The sequence below is a fragment of the Xyrauchen texanus genome, chromosome 14 (assembly GCF_025860055.1).
Source record: "Xyrauchen texanus isolate HMW12.3.18 chromosome 14, RBS_HiC_50CHRs, whole genome shotgun sequence".
NCBI classification, from domain to species: Eukaryota; Metazoa; Chordata; class Actinopteri; order Cypriniformes; family Catostomidae; genus Xyrauchen; species Xyrauchen texanus.
Window position 1 is genome coordinate 3,171,496 of NC_068289.1, and position 26,706 is coordinate 3,198,201.

The following is a 26,706-nucleotide window of genomic DNA, read 5'->3' on the forward strand; positions in this document are numbered from 1 at the left end:
AAAAACATGTACGTATTTCTAAGTAAAGTACTTTTAATAGTTTGTATTTACAAGAACACAAGCTATAATTAACCCAATTCATAATGCAATAGTTATGAGTATTGACTGATTCACAGAGAAAATACACGTATGCACCTTTATTTTAATACTCTCATGCCAGCCACATCCATACACATTTCCGTCAGGCTGAAGTAACCTTATTACATTCATTTAACTTTATAAATGTACTTAATACTCTTTTCACATGGGACAGGGATGTGCACAGGGCCTGTGAAGCCAAATTGCACTCTGCTATCCGTACACGAGCATCAACTGGGCTTCCCGTGAAATGCGAGCTCTAGACCAGTGACAGAATCAGTGTGACCACGTCAACCGGAATTGTATCACGGCACACTTTGAAGTATCGTAAATATCAGATCGCAAGCCAAGAAAATCAATATAAGATTTTATCATGATGAAACATCAGATTAACACTCCTCACCCTCGCCACTTCGCAAGTAATTTAGAGCTTGATGTGGGAAGCAATACAAGTACTTTATCTCCCTGTGCAAACTCCCATAGCCACGCTCCCCTGTTATACAGCTGGGACCGACATTCTTGACCCGGTAGCAAATTCTTCTGTGATAGGCGCCCCAGTGTTTGTAGTTTTGCTCTCAGGTCAAGAACATTCTGAATTTCCTTATTGCTTTGTGAAGGTCTTTCTTCCCAATTTTCCTTCATGATTTCTAACACACCACAGGGCTTATGCCCATATAACAATTCAAACAGGGAAAACCCTGTGGAAGCTTGTGGGACCTCTCACACTGGAAATAGCAGGGATTCAAGCCACTTATCCCAATTCCAAGTGTCTTTGTGTATAAAGTTACAAATACAATTTTTAAAGGTTTTATTAAATCGTTTGACCAAACCATCCATTTGTGGATGGTACACGCTTGTCCAAATCAACTTAATACCTAATAATTCATACAGCTCGCATAGTGTACGTGACATGAAACTAGTGCCCTGATCAGTGAGGATTTATTTCGGAATCCCCACTCTGGAGATAATTTTGATTATTATCAAAAACAATAATATAAAGGAAAATCACATCTGGTTGTGCACATCTGCTAACATGGTTCATTTGTGTCTGTATCTGAATAAAACCTGTTAAAATCATGCTGACTTCTACTGGCCTTTCATGCATCTTGGGTTGCAGCTTTTGCCACAGTCAAACAGGCCTTTCAGACTAAGAAAAGGGATAACCTTGAGACTTTCCAAACTTAATTGAGAGAACTAGGCCATGTCAGTGCATAAGCGCTTTTACCCTTGGCCATTGAGAATAAAATTGGGGGAGAATCCCTGCAGGTGATTGAACTGACACCAACAGTTCAATCACCTGCAGAAAAAAGGGAAGAACCCCACTGTCGGACAGTGTTCAATAAGGCTAAAAATGACTCAACATTGTTTGAGAAAAAAAATCGTTATGTCTTTCTTGCTTGCTTTTCCATACAAGATCTTTTTGTTGATTGTGGTACAAGCCCACAGTACAACTTACTATAGCCATAAACCTTTGTGTTAAATCAGCAGTTCATGGGCATTCCATGTGAAAAGACAGGATAACAAGCAATTGTGGTAAGATGTCTTGTCTGCCTGTATATCCACTGCTGTTTGATTTTCACCCAGAGAGAGGAAGCATATAGTTAGAATCAGGAAAAAAAAGAATTACTTACTCGATGGTCAAGCCTCAAGAGACTCAGTGAACAACAGTGCAGTCAATTGGGATCTAAATGGGAATTTCAATCACATTGTTACGTCCCTCTTGAAAAGCTTGGGGTATGGAGGGATGACCCATAAAATAATAAAGAAATATGTGGGATCAGTAATTTCCACTTTTATTATGTACAACAAAAAAAATATTAGGAACAATAAAACTGTAAATTTGAATAAAGAATCACAGCAATCGATATTTACGCTATATATAAAATAACAGTTAGCAGAACGCAGGGAGAAGGGATACGAGTGGCACCAAATCAATGAAATTAACAAGACAAAACACCCACTAGCTTAAATGCACAACCCCAAACCCCAAAAAGAATATCTTCGGCACCTGAGACACTCTACAATGGCTACACTAGCTAACCAACAGAGGTTAGCGCTCGCTCCTTACCAGATGTGTCTAAACAGAAACAAACACCTACATGTTGCATGAAAGTAGGTCTCGTGACATACTTGCCTATCCTCTCCTCCCTGGTCTGGAAAAGATCTGTGCAGAGACCAAGTTAAGTGAACAGTCAAGTTTGAGCCATAGGACGAACGTCAAGCAATACAGTAGCATTTCAAACAATACAAGTAAACACTTGCACATCAAGAACAATCTAACAAAACTCAGTACAGACACATCAGCCAAACAGAATTTGATTTCTCTCTTTCTTCCTCTTTCGTGTCTGGATTGGTTCTCAGAGAGTTCACGTCAGAATGGTAATGATTAGTGACAGGGTATTTGTCCAATGGCTGGCCTGAGAGACGTGATAGTAGGAGGAGTTATAGGAGGAAAAAAAATCCAAAAGTAACAGCTCTCGGGATGTAACACCCCCACCCTTATGAGCAAGCATCTATCAATAGATAGTGTTTGAGATAAAGAAGAAATAATGAAGACAAACATAACTTACCATGGTTACCATACTGTACCCTTCCTGTGTCAAATATTGATGTTATAATTATGGACAATGAAGGACCACCTCATCAACCTCAGCCTCTGGTTATACATGCGTAACAGAAAAGTGAGAGGGTTATGACCTGTGTAAACAATCACAAGGAGATTTGTTTAGCCAACATAAACTTCAAAGTATGTTAAGTGCCAACAACAAAGCTAAGGCTTCCTTTTGAATGGTCGAGTAGTTAACTTGATGTCTATTTCTAGGAGATAAAGCAAACTGGATGGTAAATACCATTGGGACCTTCTTGAAAAAGTACTGCACCAGCCCCCACATTACTGGCATCAACTTCCAACTTAAACAGTGCAGTGAAATTCGGAATAGCCAACATTGGAGCACTATATAACAGAGCTCTGATATTGTCAAAGGTATGCTGACACTCTGGTGATGTAACAAAAGATTTTGCTGGACTAAGTATGTCTGTAAGTGGAGTTGCAACCGAGGAGAAGTTCCTGCAGAAACATCTATAGTAACCTGCCATGCCAAGAAACCTACATAGTTCGCATCAGGTAGTTAGCATGGGGAAGTCAACAATGGCTGTATCTTAAGCCTCAATGGGGCAAACTTCACCCTGACACACTTGTTTGCCTTAGTAGGTGATGGTGGCCTTACCAATATCACACTTAGTAAGATTTAAGGTCAGTGAAGCATTTTCAAGAAGTTTAAACAAAGTTTCAAGCAATGACACATGTTCAGACCAACTCAATGAATACATTACCAAGTCAACGAGATAAGCGTTATGTAGAAAAGCAGAGAGACAAGGGGTGTGGGAGAGACAGACAAGGGAAAGGGTCCTCTGGACCACCTCGGAGGAGCCGGAATCGGGCGGGAGTGAGGGGAACGGGGGGAGGGGAGGGAACATAAGACAAAGAGGGTGGAGAGAGAAGATACTGCTTTGCGGCCTCCTGGGAACGCCGTCATGTAGTCCTCTGCCACCTGTACGGCTCCATCCAACGATGCCTGGTGGTGGCACTGGACCCACTCGGACATGCCTCAGGGAAGTAGGGAGATTAACTGCTCCAGTACCACCAGGCCGACCATTTCCACAATGCCGTGGGTTCCCCCCACCAGCAACCATTTCCGGCAGGCCTCACGGAGTTGCTGTGCAAAAGCCACGTTCAACAAGGGAAGAGCTGCCAACTCTGCTCCGAGGTCCAACCGACCCGTTGCTGGATGGCCTATTTAGGTGGTTGTAATCCAGGAGGCTGGCGGCAGGGAGTTGTTGTGCCGCCAGCTGTGCCTCCCCGGAGAGCAGGGGCAAGAGGCGGGCCACCCACTGATCGGAAGGCCACCTCCAAACCTCCGCAGTTTTCTCGAAAAGGTCGAGGAAGTCTTCCGGATCGTCGCTTGGACCCATTTTCATGAGGTCCACCGGTGGGACGGGCTCCGAGGAGGCCGCAGTGCCAGCCCCCTACCTGGCAACCAGCACCTGCCTTTTATATCTTCCTCCGCATCACTATATCGAGAGACAGGTGTTAGGGGTAATTATGAACCAGGTGACAAGCCTTACCGCTCTCTCTCTCCCGCAGACCGACACATGACAACGCCCCCATGCCACACGTTACAATTCAAAACCCCTGCCAACACCAAATTAACCAATATTTGGAACGTTGCAGGTGCATTCCGTAATCCAAATGCCATTACCTTGTACTGTAAGAACTAATTTGGTGTCACAAAGGTAGAGATTTCTGATGCACATTATCCTTTGAGTAAATCTAATTTACTGACAAATTTAGCAGAAGCTAGATTGTCAATGCAGTTCTCCATCATCACAATCAGGTAGTTACAGCACTTACCTTGTGATAATCTGTACAGAAACGAGCTGTTCCATCAGCTTTCTGGATAAGAAGACATGGAGAACTCCATGGACTATTAATAGGTCTAAATAACCCTCTGTCAATCAAATAATTTGCTTCCTCTTTCATTACTTCATCCCCAACTGCATAAGATCGAGACATGGCTGATTTATCATACTGTTTCTTCATGTCCTTCTGTACTGAAGCTAAGGATTCACGAGCAAGGGCTCGTTTACATAGTGGACTGGCTTCGGGGTATCGGGTAGCTGTACACATGATAGTGAGAAGGAACTGATTACCTTATCTGGTCTTAGGTAGCGGTCCAACACAATCCACGGTCACATTATCAAAAGGTTCACCAAGTATAGGAATCGGTACCATAGGTGTGGGTGGAATCACCTGATTAGGTTTCCCCTTGTACTGACATATATGGTAGGTCCGATAGTATTTTCAGTATCTCCCTGAAGACCATGCCAGAAAAAATACCTCAACACACGATTGTACATCTTTGTTATACCCAAGTGTCCAGACAACAGGTGATCATGAGTGAGTGACAGAACTTGCTGTCAGTAAATGGTAGGTATTACCACTTGGTAAATTACATTCCACTCAGAATCTGTAGTATTTCTGGTATGCCACTTCCTCATAAGTAAACCATCTTGAATAACGTACGAAGCATTCCCTTCATTGTTAGCAGCAGCTATAAAGCACTTAGACAACAACGGATCATTTCTCTGAGCTTCAACAATTTCCTCACAATGTACAGACAATTTCAATGGACTACACTCTGTACTTCCTTTCTTCCGAGAATCATCACCAGGCTGTTTTTTAGCTGAGCCAAAAGGTTCCTCATCTGCACTGAAGAAACAGTCAGACAATAAGACATTTTTTTGACTAAGCACATGTGACAGCACAAGCAGGAAATATATTAAGGTATTTCAGAGCTAACTCATCAGAATTAGACGGTGTAACTCGAGTATCGAACACTTTCAACACAGGCAAAACTTTCCCCCCAGCTAAATCATTGCCTAAAATAAAGGATACCCCCTTTACTTGTAGAGTCGGATGTACTCCTACCATAACAAAGCCAGTCACAAAGTCAGACTGCAGATGAATATAGGCAAAGACACTTTTATAACCTTCGTACTGATACCTTGCACTAGCATACTGGAGCCAACAGATGACTGATCTGAAAGAGGAAAGATATCAGCACACAATAAAGATTGAGCAGCCCCTGTGTTATGCAGCATTTGAATTTCTACCTGGTCCTCAGCATTCCCAGTAAGTGATATTAACCACTTCAATAGAAATGGTTTTTAAGCGGGATCTGGTAACTCTTCAATCTGTATAAAATTCAAACATTCAGGAACAGTTTTCACGAGAACGTCCCCATTCTGCGTTGGTTCTGTTGAGCTTTACGCTTTAATGTCAAACAGTCAGCTATCACATGTCCTCACTTGTGACAATAGAAACATTTGCATGCCTCTTTAAGCTTTTCACCAGTCTGCCTAAGCTGTGAAATGTGTGCTGACGGCTTAACCGAAGAACTCTTTTCAGTGCGGGCAGCAGTGAACACATTTTTGTGTGTAAGCACAAACTTGTCTGCTAGCACTGCGGCTTATGAGAGTTGTTGCTTTCTGCTCATTTAAGTACAGCACCACATATTCAGGTAAACATTGCTTAAAATCCTCAAGCAACATCAGTTCTCTGAGTGAAGGAAAGTCATCAGCCTTACTCACAAAACACCACTTATCAAACAGGATTATTTTACCCCATGCAAAATCAACAAATGTTTGGCTAGCTCTTTTCTTGTGGTTATGGAATTTCTGTCTGTAGGCTTCTGGAACTAATTTGTATGACCGAAGTATGGCCACCTTCCCTATGTCACACTTCAATTTATCTTTCACAGACAGAGTACAATAAACTTCTAGAGCATTACCTGCCAATTTACACTACAGAAAAAATGACCAAACATCTTTCATCCATCCCAAGAACATTGCTATCTATTCAAAAGCATTGAAATAACTGTCCCCTTCCAATTCCCTGAAATTTGGCACTAAAGCAATATGTTTGCTCACATCAAAAGATAAAAGGTTTAAACAGTTGAATTAATACCACTTATCAAGTTGAGGCTTCACTGGACAGCTGGGACTGACGCAACCTTCATCGCCTCGAGCTGACAGAGCTTCACCTCTTTATCGGCCTCAATTTCGAGCCTGCAGGTTTCAAGACGTAAATTAAATAATCCTTGGTGTGTCTGTGATCTCTCTTGCACCTCCATATAGAGATGGGCAAGTCGAACTTTCACTTGTGCCTCCCCTTTTCAACTGGGTGTAAGAGGTGAGAAAGGCTCAAAGGGTGGAACGACTGCTCTGGCTTTAACCTCTGCCTCCGTCAAAGCTGTCTCTGCCTCCTTGTTTCTCTTTACTCTAACAAATTTGCACTGCTTCACCAAGAGGATCTGTCTCTCTACCCTCATCAGGCAGTTCTAAAACATTCAGCTCAAGCAGCTGAAGCAGCTTCACTCTTATTTAGTTGTTTAAGTGATTGCTTTGTAACAGGAATTTGGAAGTGTGCAGTGATAGCAAGTAAATCATCCTTTTTACACTGTTCAAATTCCCCAAGTGATGGGTTATCAATAAAACTCTACACTTGTCAACAGGCAAAACACTATCAGTAGAAAAACCCTGAACTAGCCACTACTACAACACTCAGCTCAAGTTCTGCAAATTCAAACCAACACACCAAACAATCTACAGCTATACATCCCGGACGAGCCCCCAATTTATCTTACGTCCCTATTGAAAAGCTAGGGGTATGGAGATACAATAAAATAATAAAAAAATATGTGGGATCATTAATAATCACTTGCTTGAGTGTGCTGGTATGAACTAGACAGATACAGGTACTGAGTAGTTTTATTATGTACAACAAAAAAAAAACACATTAGGACAATAAAACTAAATTTAAATAAAGAATCACAGCAATCAATATATATGCTATGTACAAAACAATAGTTAGCAGAATGCAGGGAGAAGGGACATGAGTGGTGCCAAATCAAAGAAAGGAACAAAACAAAACGCCCACTAGCTTCAATCTACCCCAACACTCTTAAACTATTAAACAAAGAAAGAAAAAGAACATCTTCGGCACCCGAGGCTTTCTACACAGGCTACACAAGCTAACCAAAAAAAACATACAGAGGTTAGCACTCGCTCTTAACCTGTTGTGTCTAAACAGAAACAAACACCTATGTGTTGCACAAATGTAGTTCACATGACATACTTCCCTTTCCTCTCCTCCCTGGTCTGGAGAAGATCTGTGCAGACACTAAGTTGAGTGAACAGTCAAGAGTGAGCCATAGGATGAACATCAGGCAACCCAGTAGCATATCGAACCATACAAGTAAACACAAGCACATCAAGAACAATCTAACTAAACTCAATACGGTCACATCAACTAAACAGACACAACGAATGGAAGTAGATTTCTCTCTCTCTTTCCTCCTCTTTCTCCGGGTCTTTATACGCTAGACATGTGTCTGGATTGGTTCTCAGAGAGTTCACTTCAGAATGGTAATTATGAGTGTTGGGGTAGTTGTCCAATGGCAGGCCTGAGAGATGTGATATTAGGAGAAGTAATGTAAGGAGAAAAAAACACTCATCCAACAGTAATACAGCTCTCGGTATGTAACAAACAGGCACCATTGAATTTGGGCTGATCGTAAAGCCTGTGTTTGAGACCTTTTGCGAGATACATTGATTTTCTGTGAGTCTCTGAGCATTACACAGTATTAGAATAAACATTTTTATTTGCTTTAACAAAATTATGAAATGATGGTGGAAATGTCCTTGCAGTTATTTTTCTGTTTGATCACATTGACATGCTACTGAAAAAGGCTTTAAACAAATTATTTTTTACTTTGAAATATCATTGGACATTTGTTTCTGATGCAATCCTTAACCAGATATGCTTTCCAATATTGTTTGAGATCTACTCTATGAAGACTCTTCAATCAAGAGTTGTGAAATGGGTTTTATTTAGAAGCAATGTGAGGATGATTTGACACCCATAAACAGCAGCAGCATCCAGTACAGCTACCTCATGTGTCTGTCAATGTACACACATGCTCTAGGAAGAAAAAAGAGAGGAAGAGAAGGGTGTCGAGACAAGGGACTCAAATTAGTGAGTGTGGAGAGGCAGAGCTGAGGGCTGATAGCATGTACTGGCCCCCTGTTTTTAATGCCCATCATTTGCCTGACAGGAAGTCAGCCTAGTTCACTATTGTTCTCTCCCTCCATCATTTCAGGTGAAAATGAAATGTAGTTCTGCTTATCTGTCTCTTATTTCACTCTTGCATATTGATTTCTGTTCACCAAATAACCTTTCTCCCAGTGGTGCCTGTCTGAGATTTTCTATTTTCATATTATGTTTAGGTTTTATGTTGAACTTATAAATTGATCAATTATTATTTTAATTGATGAATGTGAGAAAATTAAAGACACAATGAAATCGCTTGACAAGTAGGTTTGGGTATTGTAAAGAGATCCATGGAAAGGAAGAGGCGAGAACCGGCTTTTCAATATAAATAATAGTTTAATGATAAACTTAAAAGACAACATAAACACACACATGATGGACATGTCCGTAAACGATCTCTCTCTCCCGCACGACACCCTGCAGTCGACCTTTATCCCTCACAGAGGCTCAATTAGCCTAATACGGGACCGGGTGTGTAGGATCACGACCCGGCCCCTCCCTCCGCCCTGCCACAGGTATCGATACGGATTTCTGAAATTTTATTCAATTCTGATTCATAAGCTCTTGATTTGTTGTGATTTCTGATTCAATTTGATTCAAATTTGATTCACCGGGTATATTTCAGTTATAGTATAAATTTTGGTTAAATATGAAAAATAAAATCGCTTAGCTAATGCTGTAAATTATACAGGATTAGACATTATACCTTCTAACTTGATAAATTAAGAAAAACTTTATTTAACAACAGGGCTCAAAACAATGCAGATAAATTGCTATTTATTTAACAGATATAATAATCAACACAATCAAAACTGAAGTAATCTTTAAAGTAAATGTAAAAGATTGATCTTGGGATATTAAGAATTGTTATCGGGACTGTTTAAATGAAGTTTTGCGATTAATACAAAAATCTATATTTTTACCCAGCCTTTTGGCAAGTGACAGTTTTCTGTCTTGTGCTCAGATAGACGAATGATATCAAAACAGGAGGTTTGGACAGGTCATATTGAAGGGCTTGTTCCTGTTTCTTTTAAATAGCCAATAGGCTTCATAGTTGTCATGAACTATGATTTTCTTGTCAGTTTCAGGTGATTCAATGGGGTCCTTCATATAGAAAATCGTCATGGGAAAATTCATTTTTGTTGTGTTTCTTGTCCCAGCTCAGCTATATGCAAAGTCATCTTGGCATTTCAATATTAGGGCTTTACTTGCGGGCATTGTCTAACAAATCCATTTAATTTAGGTAGATTGTTTGCTGATTACATTCTCTTGCATATATACAAAAATCCATTATGAGCTACAGTTTGCAAAATCTATTTCTGCACAGTCAGCAAGACTGAACATTTGCTGAAGGCCATCATTATTCATATTTGATCCAGTTAGCCTTGATACAATGAAAATGAGGATGTGTATTCTGGTGATAATATAAAATGGAGCCCTTCAAAACCACACAAAGGAGGTCAGAAAGAGTGTTTCACATCAGAAGAAATGTACTCTGCTTTGGATTGTTCACTGCTATGACTCCATATTTATTTGCATATCAAGACTTTTGATCCAAATTCCTCTTTTTTTTGGGGTCACATTTACAATATCCTGTCCGACTAAATGGCTTCCCTGTGGGATAGCCTTAACATTTCCCAGAAACACGTCTCTAGGTAGCCTTATCAAGACATTCTGTGTTACCCTAACACCGCTTTATCATCCGATTTGTTATATGGCCAATGACAGACAATACATTTAAAACTAGTTCCTTCTCATGGGATTTTCTTGTAATGTTGATTTAAAGAAGTGGAATATGTTGCATTTATTTGACTCTCAGCCTGTATGTACATTACAGCTGAATGTAGCAGAACAACTGAGTTTAGGTCATTCTTCAGTGAATAACATGTGAGACAATAAACTGTTACAAGTATCTGACCTCCTTAAAAAAGGTCAAATAGCAATTTCCCCCATATGTGCTCTGGATAGAATGTTCTGCCTTAATAATCACGAAAAACTACAGGTTTTGCATTTCATACATTAAATATATAGCACATGCTGTGTGTTGACTCATGCATTTAAGTCTTTGGAGACCAATTAAGAAAACTACTTTGAGGAGCTCCAAAGCCTCGCTGGTCATCAGAAAAGACAGCCAATCTCTTTATTTTCTTTATTAATGACTGACAACATGTGCAAAAGCTCATTAAAGCACCTGCAATGTCTTGAGAGGGTTTAATCTCACTGGGTGCAAAAAATGGTGTCTCACAGGTGTCTGCATTTTGCTTCACCAACATAATGAATATCATATCAAGAAATCACTGACAGTGATCCATTAATGTTTTTTGACCTATAAGCATGAAATGTACTTCTCTGTAAAGTTTGCCCTGAAAACTTGTTTAGCTGTTCTTCATCTTTACCAAAGTCCTTACCATAAATAGCCCACAAGCAGCTGTTTGTTTACCTGACCTGGTTCTGACAGACATTCCAAATTGATACTCTCATATTCTGTTGTACACATCCAGTTGCATTCCAGAATATAAGCCATGTTCCCATTCCACATAAGTGCACCCAAACTGATAAAAATGTTGCTTCAATTAGTATGAAATTCACCAATGAAAACAAGGTTCTTGCTGAAGTTCTTAAAATGAGAACTACTGTATATATCAATGACAGTCTGGCAAATAGGCTTGCCAAGAAACACACACACACAAAAAAAATAATAACTTATCTAGGGGCCAATTACTGCAATGCCTGACTTAAAAAGTTTCAAGTTGCATTTTTGCCTGTTAAAATTGCAATGCTATGGCAATATTTCATTTAAAAAAAAAGCAATATACCAACTGCAAAACACTTAAACAGATTAAACGCCATCTGGTCATTTGTTAAAATGTCTTTACAAACTGGCCAAAATGCTCTTACAAGCTGATCTTGATCAGGTGTGCCTGATCAAGCCATAAACCACAAAACAATATATCTGTAATATTTTAATATATTTTAATATTTTAAATGAACAGCATGTTATATGTTATTATTATTATGAGTGCATGGTGAAGTGCTCATGGAAAAGATGTGTTTTTAGCCATTTTTTGAAGACAGAGAGTGAGTCTGCTTCACGGATGGAGTTGGGAATGTCATTCCACCAACAAGGTACATTGAAGCCAAAAGTCTGGGAGAGTGATTTGGTGCCTCTTTGTGTTGGTACAACAAGGCACCGCTCTTTAGCCGACCGCAGGCTTCTGGTGAACATAGCTCTACATTAAAGATTTTAGGTACGCTGGCTTTAGGTATGCCAACATCATAGACAGTTGATGTAAATCAGTGTTCAAAGACTTTTATATTCATATCAATATTTCTACCATATTACCTCTAGGTGGAGCATATTTGCGATGCAGACATTTTCAGCCCTTATATTATTATTTTATGTAAAGTAAGGCAGTGTTCTATGGAAAGTTCAGATTCTAAGCTTTCAAATGATACCTCATACTGCATGCCTGACTAATGTATCTGGGGACTTAAACGTTTTAAGCGTAAAGAATTTAGCACACCCCTATGGACCTGCTATAGAGTTTACTAGTAAACATGAAATCATGCAGCAATTTGCTGTTTTAAGTAATGTAATCTAATTTCAAGTATTTGATTTTTATAATGGGATTAGGTAATGCATATGGCATGTAGTCTGTTACTACCCAACATTGACCAGCCCTGTATTACTCTGTAGAAATATAAATATTATATTTTTGGGGCGGCTGTGGCTCAGTTGGTAGGGCAGGTCGGCCACTAATCGAAGGATTGGTGGTTTGAATCCCGGCCCACACTGAACCCCAAGTTGCTCCCAATAGCAGGCTAGCACCTTACATGGCGGCTCTGCCGCCATTGGTGTGTGAATGTGTGTGTGAATGTGTCACAGTGTAAAGCGCTTTGAATACCATTAAGGTTAAAAAGGCGCTATATATGTGCAGACCATTTACCATTCTTTAAAAAAAACAAACAAACTGACTTTTTGTAGAGGCTCTATCCGATTTAATTTACATTTACATTTACGCATTTGGCAGATGCTTTTATCCAAAGCGACTTACAGAGCCCTTATTACAGGGACAATCCCCCCCCCGGAGCAACTTGTATTAAGTGTCTTGCCCAAGGACACAATGGTGGTGGCTGTGGGGATCGAACCAGTGACCTTCTGATTACCAGTTATGTGCTTTAGTCCACTATGCCACCACCACTCCAATTTGCATTAGTTCTATTTCCTGCCGAATCACCAGGGCAATTTCGTGGCTTATCTTGGGCAGCAAAGGAAACATCTGCACTGCCTTCAAAAATCAACCATGCCTGTATCATGTCAATAGACAGGACATTACGTAAATATTTGATTCAAACTTTCTTTTTATGCCTTCATTCCTGTGGATTCTGCGTAACTAGGCAGCATTTTTAACATTTCGGACATACCTAAGACATTTCGGAGTCTCCCAAAGTCTTATAGTCTTTCAGTTTTTGGTGAAATCACATAACATGACCAAGGGTTATGCACTATGTTTGTATAATATTTAATCTGCATTCAGCAGAATGAGCTGTAGGGGTTCAGGCAGGTAGGTGGAAAATAAATTAGATGAAAATTTAGGGAATGGGTGGGTAAGTTTGGATCATTGCTGTTGTACTGTGTAAAACCCAGTTTCCTTTGAGCAAATAGAAGCCAATCTGATATTGATTACAGAAATATGGAGGAAGGCATCAAGGCATATTCAAATCCAATGTTTGCATAACATCTTGTCTACTAAGATGCCTTCATCTGATTGTTTTCTAGTTAACATGTATCCTTTGCTTCTTACAATATCCCCCAATCTTGTGCGTGTTTCTGTATTTGATGAAAATAATAAAAATAAAGCATTTGAAAAGTAAATTAATTCATAAATGTAAAAAAACATTATATCTAAAGCTAACTTGAATTTATTCTAGATCATTATACATGAGTTTTTGGTGCATTTGAAGCATGTCTTATACCAGTTTCCCTAAAAGGTGCCTTCATACAGAAATGCTGCTTGCTAATTCATTGACTGGCTGCAAGGCTGCTGCCTTCATTTTTGGACACAGCCCGAGAGAGAGAAAAAAGGGGAGTGGAAGAGAGTGGGATCAACTTTGCAGTTTAGTCATGATCCATAATCAGGCTGTTGGTATTCAGGACTTCTTCCCAGCTGCAGAACAACTATTACTGGAATATTGTAACATTTAATGGCCGTGCAAGTCTTGCACTATGGATACAGGTGTATCATATCAACAAACTCCAGTTGAGCAAATGACCATTATTATTCTGACCATAAGGACAAGCTGGTTTAGAAGTGCTGCTGCTATTACATGTTAAATAATATTGCCTATTCACATCTTTTCTGAGGGTTTTACTTCATTGTATTACTTACAAGAGTATTACTGTTAAGTTTGCATTTCTCTAGCCTGGTCTCATGAAATTTAAGTGAACATTGCAACATTTTTGCAAAACTGAAATTACGTGCTTCATAATACAATTAGATGCATATTTTCAAGTGAGATGTCCAGAAGGGGGCGCCAAAACCGAGCAAAATGAGGTTGTATTCGGACAAGGTTTTTAAGGTGAATTTTAGATGGAGGTATTAATAAAACATACCTCCCTAACCCAAAACTCTCGCCTACACTTAACCAATAGTGTCCGAAAAGAGAAATGAGAGTTTAACAAAACAGACATCCTTACCCTTACCGTTAACCAACACCTAACCTTGAAAATCACATTTTCTGAAGCAACCACATCAATTTGTTTCACGTGTCAGAGCAGAGCTTGAGTTCTTGTCTGGTTTTGAACTGCGGTCCTCCGAGTCCAAAGTCCAACACTCTGTGAGGTGCACTACCAAGCAAGATAATCACTTTGGAATACCTTTATATATGCAGGTGGGTCTGTAATACAAGCATTAAAATTTATAATCTTTCAAAAGTTGCGTTAGAGCAAAACTGTCTTGATATAATAACATAGCAGGGTCTGTGTAATAGAGAGAAAAATAAGTGTTTATGAAGTCATAATCAGTTCATTGTCATGATTTGAGTGAACATGGAGAAAAAAAACGCAGTTGTTGTAGCGCCTCTAGTGTTCATTTCACCAGGAAACTGTAGGGAACGATTTTTGCAAAAAGGTATATGAAGTCACGTTTTCACTTGAAGACCAGTTTGCATTTCTCCCTTGCAGAATCTGCAAGATGTTTATCATTTAAAAATAGTTTTTGAGGGATCATAACATTTGTATTTTGTTTTTTATTTAGTACTGCCCTGATGAAGCTATTTGACATGAGATATTAGCATATATTCCATATATTCCACAAGAAATAATAACTGAATTTAGACAAATGATCATGCTCAATAGTTTATATCCCCTTGGTTCCTAATATGGTTTATTGCTTCCTGTTTCTTTTGTGATAGTTGTGCATGAGTCCCTTCTTTGTCCTGAGCAGTGAAGCTGCCATCTGTTCTTCAGAAAAAACCTCCAGTTACTGCACATTCTTGGTTTTCCCAGCATCCTCTGCTAATGCATTTGATTTATATACAACAGGGTCTATATGATGTTGAGATCCAGCTTTTGACACTTAGGACAATTGAGGGATTCGTTCACAACTATAGCAAAAGGTGCAAACATTCATTAATTTGTGCCAGTTCAGTCATTAATTTGTCTTTGTCATATTTTTTTAATTAGTACTGCCCTTCAGAAGCTGCATTTTTCATTCTTTCACCATCACTTTTCATCTCTCGTTTTATTACATAACTTGTTACTGATATTGCACATTCCAGCAGGCCATGTCTACAAGACAAGACGCATTTTCAACAAAGCGAAAAACATGACCAATTATATAATGCAACGCAAACTGCATAATCTGATAGGTTGCATATATATGCTTAAACCTTAAATAAATCCTTGCACATCAGCCACACACACAGAAAAACAATTGCTGCTGAATTCTCCTCTGGAAAATAACATTGTAAGATGGTTGTATTACTGGGAATGGATCTAAAAGTGTATTTATATTTGGCCGATGATAATAGTCATTTTTAATTTGTCTCACTTAGATATTTTAATGAAATGCCAAGCTGTGGTGACTTCTTTGTTGCAAAGCTATGAGAACAGTTCACCCCCCACCCACCCCCCTCCACTACCAGGGTATCTTTCTGGATGAAACTATAGTAATTAGATAACTGTCAGTCACGGTAATAATTCTAGCCATGATACGGACATCAATCTTTGTTTTCCTTCAACCTACCTACCAAATATGTCACACATAGTTTGTCATTATTTTGACAGTGCATGCATATTTGTACTAAGCTGTCTAAAATCATTGTTGTTTTCTCTTTTGTGATTAGACGTGCTTTTAGACTCTTAGACTCTTTTAAGTTTAACACTTTCTATTGATTCACACATTTGAAACAGAAAAGCAAAATGTCTGGGTTACTATCGTAACTCCCATTCCCTGATGGAGGGAGCGAGACGTTGTGTCGCCGTAGAGACATTAGGGATCACTCTTGGTTTTAAAAAAGGCAAATGAAAATTGGTGAGTGGACTTTGCATGCCACTCTCCCGGATATACAGGTATAAAAGGAGTTGCTGTGCAACCACTCATCAGGTTTGTGCTGACGAGCCGAGACAGAGTCCCGGCCATTACAGCGGGTAGATCAGTGTCGTAGCAGGAGGGACACAACGTCTTGTTCGCTCCATCATCTCTCACTCACTTGACATTGTGTCGATGCAGTGACACTAGGTGTCCCTATGTGAAATGCCACAACCAGCTGAACTGTGTTACGGGGATCAGCGGTGCAGATGCAGACAGGCCACTGCGTGCCAAGTAACAAGTGCACCGGCCCCATCGTAACCTTCCCAATGCCCCGTACATGTCGTATGGACCCTCAAACACATTTAAAATTGCACTTCTCTCTCCACTGCCTCTCCCCGAGTGTACTCCAAAAAGGCCAAATAGCAGCCCCATTATAAATTGAACAAATCTAAGTTGCCTTGCCTTCTATATGAGATCATCTCGAATGCCGCTACCCTGCCCATCTCTGTGCACCACTATTGAAATGAGGCCACTCCCGCCGACTTCCATCCCCTAAGAATGATCTGTCTGCCAATCATAACTGGCCAGGACCCAATTTTTTAATGCATTTATCCCCTATATTAATGCCCCATCACCTAAAATACAGTCTGGGGCAAAATTTAATTTAGTGCCCAATACATCACACACCAAAATTCTTGGATCTTATCACACCACCAAAAAAGGTTGAGGTTGTGTCTCAATCTTCTGATTAGCATAGACAGCAGATGTGTGTGTCTTTAAGATCAAGCCTATACAATCTAGAGGGGGGTCCAACAGAATTTATGTACAATCTTAAATTGCATAAGGCGCACCCTTGCATCTCTAGATATAGACTTGATGTGTTTTAGAATCCTAGACCAATCTCCCTCCTCCAAAACCTTTCTCCCATAATCTCTTGAGAGAAGTTGAAGCTCCATCCCCCAGACTCTGAATTAGCAGGGATTAATACACCGATGCCTCATGACCTTTTCCAAAATCAGTAATCAACACTCCCAGAGTATCTGCCACTCTAGGGGGTGTATTCCACTCCCAAAAATAGTACAAAGCAGGTGGCACAGCTGTAAGTAACTGAAGAATTGAGACCTGGGAATCCCAAAATGTTGAACCATATTTTCAAAGGATCTCAATACTCCACTTTCATATAGGTCACAGAGCGTATTAACCACCCTCACAATCCACTCTGTCCAGATAACAGGGTGCAACTTAACTTCTATGGCTATTTTGATAAAAAGGCTTTGCAATGTCAAAATAGGGGCAAGAAATTCCTGTTCAATACAAAACCAAGGAGAGGCTCTCTCAGGTGGAAGCGACCAATGAGCCAAATGTCTGAGACTGAATGCATAATATCGAAACAAAATCTTAGGTAGGCCTAGCCCACCTATGTCAATCGGCCTATGTAACCTATTGAAGTGTAATCTGGAACGTTTACCATTACAAATGAAAGACTTTGCTATGCTATCAAATTGCTTGAAATAAGAGAGGGGGACATCTATAGGGATAGATTGTGGCAGGTATTTGAATTTTGGAATATAATTCATTTTAAAAACATTAACCTTCCCAGTCATAGATACATTTAATGAAGCCACCTGCTCACATCGCTCGGAAAAACTTTTTATTAAAGTCAAAATTAAATCACACAGATTTGCTGGGAATAAAGTTCCCAAATACTTAATAGCCTGTTTGGGCCACTGGAAGGCACCTGTTTGAAAAGCTGTTACCAGGTAGTACGCTGTCAGAGACAAAGATTTGGATTTAGACCAGTTCACTCTGTATCCTGAGAACTCAGAAAAGGAATGAATAATTCTGTAGAGGCAAGGCATAGATCTAGTAGGGTCGGAGACAAATAATAAAACATCATCTGCGTAAAGCAAAAGCTAATGCGCCACACCTCCCACCACCACCCCTGCAAAATCATCCTCCTTTCTTATCGTGGCTGCTAATGGTTCCAGGGCAAGACAGAACAATAAGGGAGAAAGAGGGCAACCCTGCCAGGTGCCCCTATCCAGTGTAAAATAATCAGACATTAATCCATTCATTTGAACTGCCGCTACCGGATGTCTATAAAGTAATATAATCCAGCCAATAAAAGTATTCCAGAGCCCATACATTTCCAAAGTCCTAAAAAGCTAATTCCATTCTACCATATCAAGCGCCTTTTCGCGTAAAGTGAGATGGCAGCGACCGGAATCTGATTGTTTGCCACTGACCACATAACATTATTGAAATGCCTAATGTTATCAGAAGAGTTATAGCCCAGAATGAACACCACCTGATCTATATGTATAAGAGATGTCATAACTGTACTTAATTGGTTAGACAAAATCCATCCATCCATCCATCGTCAACCGCTTATCCTGTGTACAGGGTCGCGGGGGGCTGGAGCCTATCCCAGCTAACATTGGGCGAAAGGCGGGGGACACCCTGGACAGGTCGCCAGTCCATCGCAGTGGTTAGACAAAATTTTTGACAATATTTTAACGTCTAGCTGGATCAGGAAAATTGGACTGTAATGCTTACACTCACTTGAATCTTTGTCCTTTTTAAGAAGCAGACTGATCATGGCTTGTGTCATGGTTGGCGGAAGCTTTCCATTCTTTAATGATTCCGTATTAACTTCTAGCAAAAGTGGAGCCAGTACTATAGCGTAAAGTCTAAGAAATTCAGCATCAAAGCCATCTGGCCTCAGAGCCTTGCCTGTAGACAAGGCATTAATTACCTTGCCAAGGTCCTCCAAGTTTATCTCAGAATCAAGATAATTTTTTGCTCAGTCGTCAGTTTAGGAAGTTCTAATTGTTCTACAAAGTTTCTAATATCCTCTTCAGTAGACGAAGACGTGGAGCTATAAAGATCATGATAGTATTGTTTAAAAGCATTGTTAATATCAATGGCCGAGGTAAATATTTGACCACCAGCAGATTTCACTGAGGGAATGGTAGAAAAATACTCTCTCTGTTTTATATATCTAGCCAGAGTTTTCCTGCCTTGTCCCCCGACTCAAAGTATGACTGTCTTGTCCTGAATAGCCAAAACAAGACCTTCCACGACAATAGTATTATATCTGTATTTCAATCAGGTCATTTCTCTGAGGTCATTAGATGACATTCGGTGCTTCAGCTCTGCCACTGCACTTTTAATATTCCCTTCCAATTCCACAAGTTCTTGTGCTATAGATTTTTTGGTGAATGCGGCATACTAAATGATCCAGCCCCTAAGAACCACCTTAAGTGCCAATAGACATTGATTTCAGCCTTTAGCATTTGTTGGAATTCAGGATTTTGCAAAGCGCCAACAATAAGATTTCCTTTTCTCCATATGTGGCAACACCTCTGAACACACCAGGGAGTGATCTGAGACTAAAATGTTTCCATTTGAGTAAATAACTACAGATGAAATGAGGGACTTTAAATATAATCTATTCTATAGTAAATTTTATGGACTGATGACATTTTTTTAAGTCCCTACAAGAAGGGTTCAAAAGTCTCCAAATATCTGTAAGACCAAGATTTTTACAAATCCTGTGAAGCATCAATGTTGTTCTAGGGGGCTTGCACACTTTTGCTTCACTATGATCAAGGAGTCCATCAAAAGATTAAAGTCTCCTCCCAATATTATATCATGAGGGGTGCCAGCAGCTTGCAACATCCCTTCAAGATCTATAAAATAGCCCTGATCATCAACGTTAGGTGCATAAATATTAGCCAAAATAAGACTTTGTCCCTGAATTTCAGCTAAATTAATAATGATTCTTCCTAATTTAGCTTTACTCTGTTTGAGACATTTGAATTCTAGATGTTTACTTATCAGAAGAAAGCCTTGCTTTACTCCTCGCCTCGCATAACACAAGATCCTCTGCGGATCGCCAAACGGGAACCCTGTGAGCTCGCTCGATTTTCAGTTATGGCCTGTTATGTCGAGCAGATTTGTAAAGAGCTCATTCAGGAATTTCACCATATTCTGTCCCTCTTTGCCCTCTGGAATTCCAATGATACGGACGTTAATCCGCCGGCTACGGTTCTCCATGTCCTTCAACTTCTCCCAGACATGCACCAAATCCATCTTGGTCGCTAGTGGATTAGCAGATAATTCCTTCTCTGATGACTCCAGGTAATCTATCTGTTTCTCAACATCCCCCACTCTTGTAATCACATCAGTAAACTTCTCCTCCATTGCAGTGATCGATCGATGTATCACAGCAAGATCCTTCAAATCAGCAACGGCCTTCGTCTGCACTGCCGACATGTTCAACATCTCTTGCCGCATTTCTCAGAGCCAGAGGATTTTGAATTCTTTGACATATTGTCTTCCTAGAAAATGTATGGAACAGTGTATCGAATCTCACCGGTTTACATCATTAAATGTGTTAAAACTAGCAAAGTGCGCAGAGCCTGCCATTCACACGTCAGATCCTTGCATGGCATCACGTGATTTTATTAATTTTTAACATCTCTTAAAAGTAGACTGTTCAAACAGATACATTACCTAAATAGTTATTTAGTTATAATAACAATGTTTAACTATGTTATGATGTATGTGGTGAATAATCACCTTACCACAAATGACATTCGACGACATTGTGCAACTCCAATGCTTCGTTTCATGCCTGTTAAAAATCAAAATAAAGAAGTTGCTTATAACATGTTATTCTAATTCCACATGCATCATTAATTTATAATTTATAAATATTCAGGCACAAACCACAAGAGGCCATAAATGACTCATTATCACCTTATATGTGCAGAATGGCACCACATTGGACTGCAGGGTGTCCAGATTAGGGCGCTGAATATAAGTAGTTTCTGGCAGATGGAGCGATCTGAAGATAAACACCTTCGGGTGTGTGTTCATCAAAAAGCACTCAAGCTCACAGCTGCATCACCCACACTGCAGCTGCATTAGCATGGCGGCCCCAGAGGATGTGTGGACTATCAAAGACTCTGAGGGCCTTTTAGAAAGCACTTTGCCGGCATTTCAAGTCGGGCTGCTGATTCAGCAGCTCCCTGAATCCAGTGTGCTTTAGAATTCTTAGACTGGTCTGTCCTGGGGAAGATGCTAGGATGTTCTAGGTGCAGTGAAGAGGAGGAAACTCTGTTTAGTTCTGAATCTGAAATGTTGGTGTTTCTTTATATATATATTTTTTCCCCTCTGATGAAATGTTTGGGTTGGGTGGTGGCAGGGGTGGAAAGAGTACTGAAAAATCATACTCAAGTAGAAGTACTGTTACTTCCCAAAACATTTTGTGTAAGTAGAGTAAAAGTAGCTGTCCTAAAAACTACTCAAGTAAGAGTAAAGGAGTAGCTCATTTAAAAGTACTCATGAGTAGTGAGTATTGAGTACTGAGTTACAAAACCTATGCCCCATTATAATGAACACTGTATGCCAACTTCTAAAATACATCACTTATCTATGATAAACACTACATGAATCTGATTCCAAAAAATAAAAGGGAGACATGATAACAGAAATGAAAATATTAATATTATTTTCAAGACACATCACCATTTTAAATCGTAATATAGAAAACAATTACATTTAAATCAGTTTATGTGTAGTGTCTACATTTCCCTTAATGCCGACAGAGTGTTATTGTTGTGCATAAAACATGTTCAAACAATGCAAGGAATGCAAAAATATGCTAAATAAGCAGGTTCACTCTGGCACGTCATGTCCTATATATAAGCCTTTATATGACATATTCTACTAGACAGTGCTCAATTCGGTTACGTACACACTTCGATGCATATACGCTTTTTGTCCCACAGTTCAAATTCACTTTAGACATAAACGACTGCCTTTACATTAAATCCTCATCAAGACGTGCATTGACGGAATTATAAAGTGTATTTATTAATTTAGGCACGTAACCGCATTAGCGCTCAAACATTAGCCACCTGTCAATCAAACAACACGCAGCTAGCCGTCAGGAAATAAAAAGTCAATCCTTTATATTACATCTAGATCAACCAACCAGGCGGTGCTCTTGCTATCACGATTGATGTAATGAACGCCCCTGTTGTAGATGTATAATACAGGCTAAATATAGAAAACTACTAAAAGTTTGATCAAGGATATCTCTCTTTTTTCTCATCTAGATCATTTTATTGCCCAGACCAATTGATAACATTGCATTAATCTCTCACAGCTGCCCAATAATCTCAGCGATAGATAGTTCAATTACAGGCTACGTTATAGACACACAGAATCAAGTAAGCAGAAATATGAAATATGAAACCTCGAAATGTTTCATCAAATTAGGGGCAGGATTAATGCTGATATCAAATGCTGATATGATAGCTGATATAAACTCACAAGACACGATCAAGCAATTTGATTTTTTTCACTTTGAAAAGCCCTTTCAGGTGCGGCTGAGATGTTCAGCTGTAAACTGTGCTTGAGGCATCCTCCAGATCCATAACAGCTGCCGTTCAAGTTTTTTACGTGTGATTTGATTTGACGGAATTCGTGAGACTCTGTCTAGCCAATCATGTTGATAGATAAAAATAAAATCAAGACAGGGAACTAGCGAACATAGACTGTGGAAAATAGCGCAGTAAAAGTACAGTGACAGCATTTTTAAACTACTTAAAAAAGTACAATTCTTGGGAAAAAATAGTTAATTACAGTCATGTCAGTATTTGTAATTCGTTACTTCACACCCTGGGTGGTGGGACAGAAAATCTTCAGGGTACCCACACGTTCTGGAAAACCTGGAATTTTGCAATGCAGTTTTCCAGTCATGGAAAATTAGAAAAATACCTAAATGTCCTGGAAAATAATTATTTGTGCTGGAAAATATTTTACAATAATAAAACGGTTTGACGGTATTGCTAGAAATGTTTCTGTTACATGTACAAAAACATGATAAGTATCGGTACTCGGAATAGGAGTCAAATACACAAATTCGTATAGTTTTGTCACTGCTGCCGGCTGTGCATCACAAAACAACATCATTGGTTAAGGGTGCTTGTGCCCTCTTGATTGATTACAGCTACAACCAATCGTGTGCTTGGCACAGTAAGAGGCAGCGCTTGAAAATTCTCATTCATAAACAAACTGAATGACCCAGAACATGTCCCAACAGACTGAATGACCCGGAACATGTCCCAACAGACTGAATGACCCGGAACATGTCCCAACAGACTGAATGAGAGGAGTGTGTTGTTCGTTTACTTCAGCATCTTGTTCATACGCCAAAGTGTTTTGCACACACGTTTTTGCTTCACAAATGTTGTCTAGGAGAGTACAAAGCTACATTAAATATTTTAAAACTGTCCAAATTTATGAAGAGATATTGAATGCCTCATAATTTATTTTAATAAATGATTACCTTAACATTTTCGAGTATCCAGAGACCCCAGAACTACAGTAAGTAAAAAAAAAAAAAAAAAAACGCTAAGACCTAAACATAAACAAGTCCTCTTTTTACTTTTTGCTATCAAAGCAATTGCCAGGTTTTTTCTCTACCAAATACATGTTTTCAATGTTTATTGTGCACACCTCCCACTTTCTTGTGTTGCAAACTCGTAAATTCACACAAAAATTTATGCCAAACGAGAACGAAATTATACAATCCAAATATACAAGCATATCCTAAAATAAATGTAAGACAATGTTACCAGGACAAATGGATCTGGATCAACCGTAGACAGAATGTCGATAAATTCAGTCTATAACCACGTATAGGCCAACTTTTTTTTTTATAAACACGAAATCTGTTCATGAACAAACTGGGCTTAATTAAGCACAAACAAAAAAATTATTATCATTGTTCTTATATCATAATAATAATTATAATAATAAGATAATAATGACTTCTTAAATATTCTGAAATGGTAATGCAAACAGAATACATCTGAATGTAAAGAATTACATTTATTCGATGAAATAAATTTTTTAAAGACTGAAAATACATTAATGGTATTTTATTATCAACTTATTATCAAATTAATTAATAACAAAAATGTATGAATATATACACAATATATTCACATAGAAACTTGCGTTATTTTAAATATATAGGCTATAGGCCTACTTCCTATTTTCAATGTATGTATATATGTATATATTGCATTTAGTTATAAAATAATACACTTTACAGGTATATATATATATATATATATGCTACTCACATACATACAAAATTATTGTAGGACTACAAGTGAGCCTCTGCGCCATCTGCTGGTAGAAAAGAGAATCGCAGCCTTGCACAAATAAACGAGGCGGCCGTCTATTCACAGAATTTGAAGCAAAATACCTTTAAACTAGCTTTTCCTTATGCGATAAAACTCAAATATCTAGGAAAAGTCAAGAAAGAAGGGCCCTGGAATTTGAACGAGTGCAAAGATGTATTTTTTTCTTAAAGCACAACGGTCGGATGACCGCATGCTCGGCCCTACTAGTGTTAAACTATTATTTATATTGTCAAGCCGGTTCTCGCCTCCTCCTTTCCATTAATACCTTTACAGACGTGAAGTACCTCTGTACAAAAAGGAACAGCTTAAGACTGATGGCGGGCAGAAAAGAGGAATGTGCATAATTGGAGACGGTTCAAAGACATTTTCTTATGTTCATTTGTGAGGATGTAGCCTCAAGAAAGCTACTTGAGCGAAAACAAGGCTCAAAGGAAAGCATTAGAGATTTTGCATTTCATTATCAAGCCTTATGTTTGAGATGCAGAAAAGAGATGACAGAAAAAGAAGTTGTACAAGCTATTCTCAGAAATACATTTGCTGTAGGTAGGGAGATGGTAGAGACTGAGGTAGGGAGATGGTTTTGTTTTATTCTTTTTTTTTCTCCTGCTACCCAAGACATTGCTCTCCCTTTTGTGCATGGAAATGGATGCTGAACTATTTCCACTTTTATAAATACTGCACACAGAATTTTCACAGCTCCAGCTGACAATTATTATGCAGCTAAAATACTTGAAGTAATTGGATTTTTAATGCAAATAAGTGTCATATGGTTAATAACATCAAAAGCTTAAGAATGAAATTTCAGCTTTAAAAAAATATAATATATTTTTATTAATAAGACATTTATTTAATTAAAGAACCAACATACAGGCCCTGTCATGTTTATTCTGTTGGTTCATGTTTTCATGTCTTTTATTTTAAAAATCTAGTTACTGTTTTATGTCATGTGATTCCTGTTTCCCTCATGTGATCTTGTTAAGTGTTTCCCATGTTCATGTGTCTTATTTTCATTGGTTCATTGGTTGATTACTTTGTTATTAGTCTTGTCTTTTAATTGGTTTAAATTAATTTAGTCTTGAGGTCACTGAACTAATCAATTAATGAAATTGAACAATTCTGTGACACAAAAAAATAAACTCTGGAAAATATGTTAGTGGATCAGTGATTGTCGCAACTTTTTCACCCCTCATGAGTTTGTATCCCTGTGAGTTATAATCTTTAGACAATGATGACAGTTGCACCACTGATTTCAATAAAAAAAATGAACATTGGGTTGGTAGCGTGGTGATTCGGCCTTAATACCTCTGGATGTGAATTAATTTTCAATAATTCAACGACTGGAGTCATCTTATACCACAGTTACCACATGTAGAATGTGGAAAACACGGAATCTAGTCTAAACTGCAAGCTTACACTCAGTTGGGATTTAAACATAATGTGGAAGAAGTGATAACAGATTGTCCACAAATCAGTTAATCTGTTTTTTTTATATTATGGCTTTATGGCATAACTCTATAAATAACACCTGCCACACAGCGCAGCTATTTGCACCCTAATAGTCTATTGGAAACATAGAAATTTACAACAAACTGCATTGTGAGTGTCACTTCAGTGGCGTGGGGTGTAACACTTTTTATTTTCAACCTGGGTTTGATTCTCCATTTCACTCTTTTTCCCATTCAGTTTCCTGTCTCCTCTCTTTATATCTTTTTTAATACTAATTAGAATAATACATACAAATGAATATAAAGCTAGTTTTACAATAGTGATATTGTAGTAACTGTGTTTTTTGATGCAATTAACATTGGTGTTACTACAGTAATATTGTGTTTATATAGTAAACATGTTTGAATTTGTGGTTAATATGAATACCATGGTTATACTATGGTGAAGTTGCAAATGCAGAGATGGTGAGGAGGCTGTTTCCCTCCTAAACTTTGTTCCCTGCCCTAAACTACCTTTGTTACAGGCCCATTGGCTTGAATTTTTGCATTTCGAAGGATGAATAACAGCGTATTTGTGGATGTCTTTGTGTTTTTTTTTACACTTGAATGTTTCCAGAGGTGATCACTTCTGAATAAAAAGTGGCTGTAGTCCAAGGGAGTAGCCAGGAAATTACTTTAGGTTTAAATGGATGAGCCAAATTTTTATTCTGGGTGGGCCTGGGTCTATTTTGGGTGGGCCCAGTCCACCC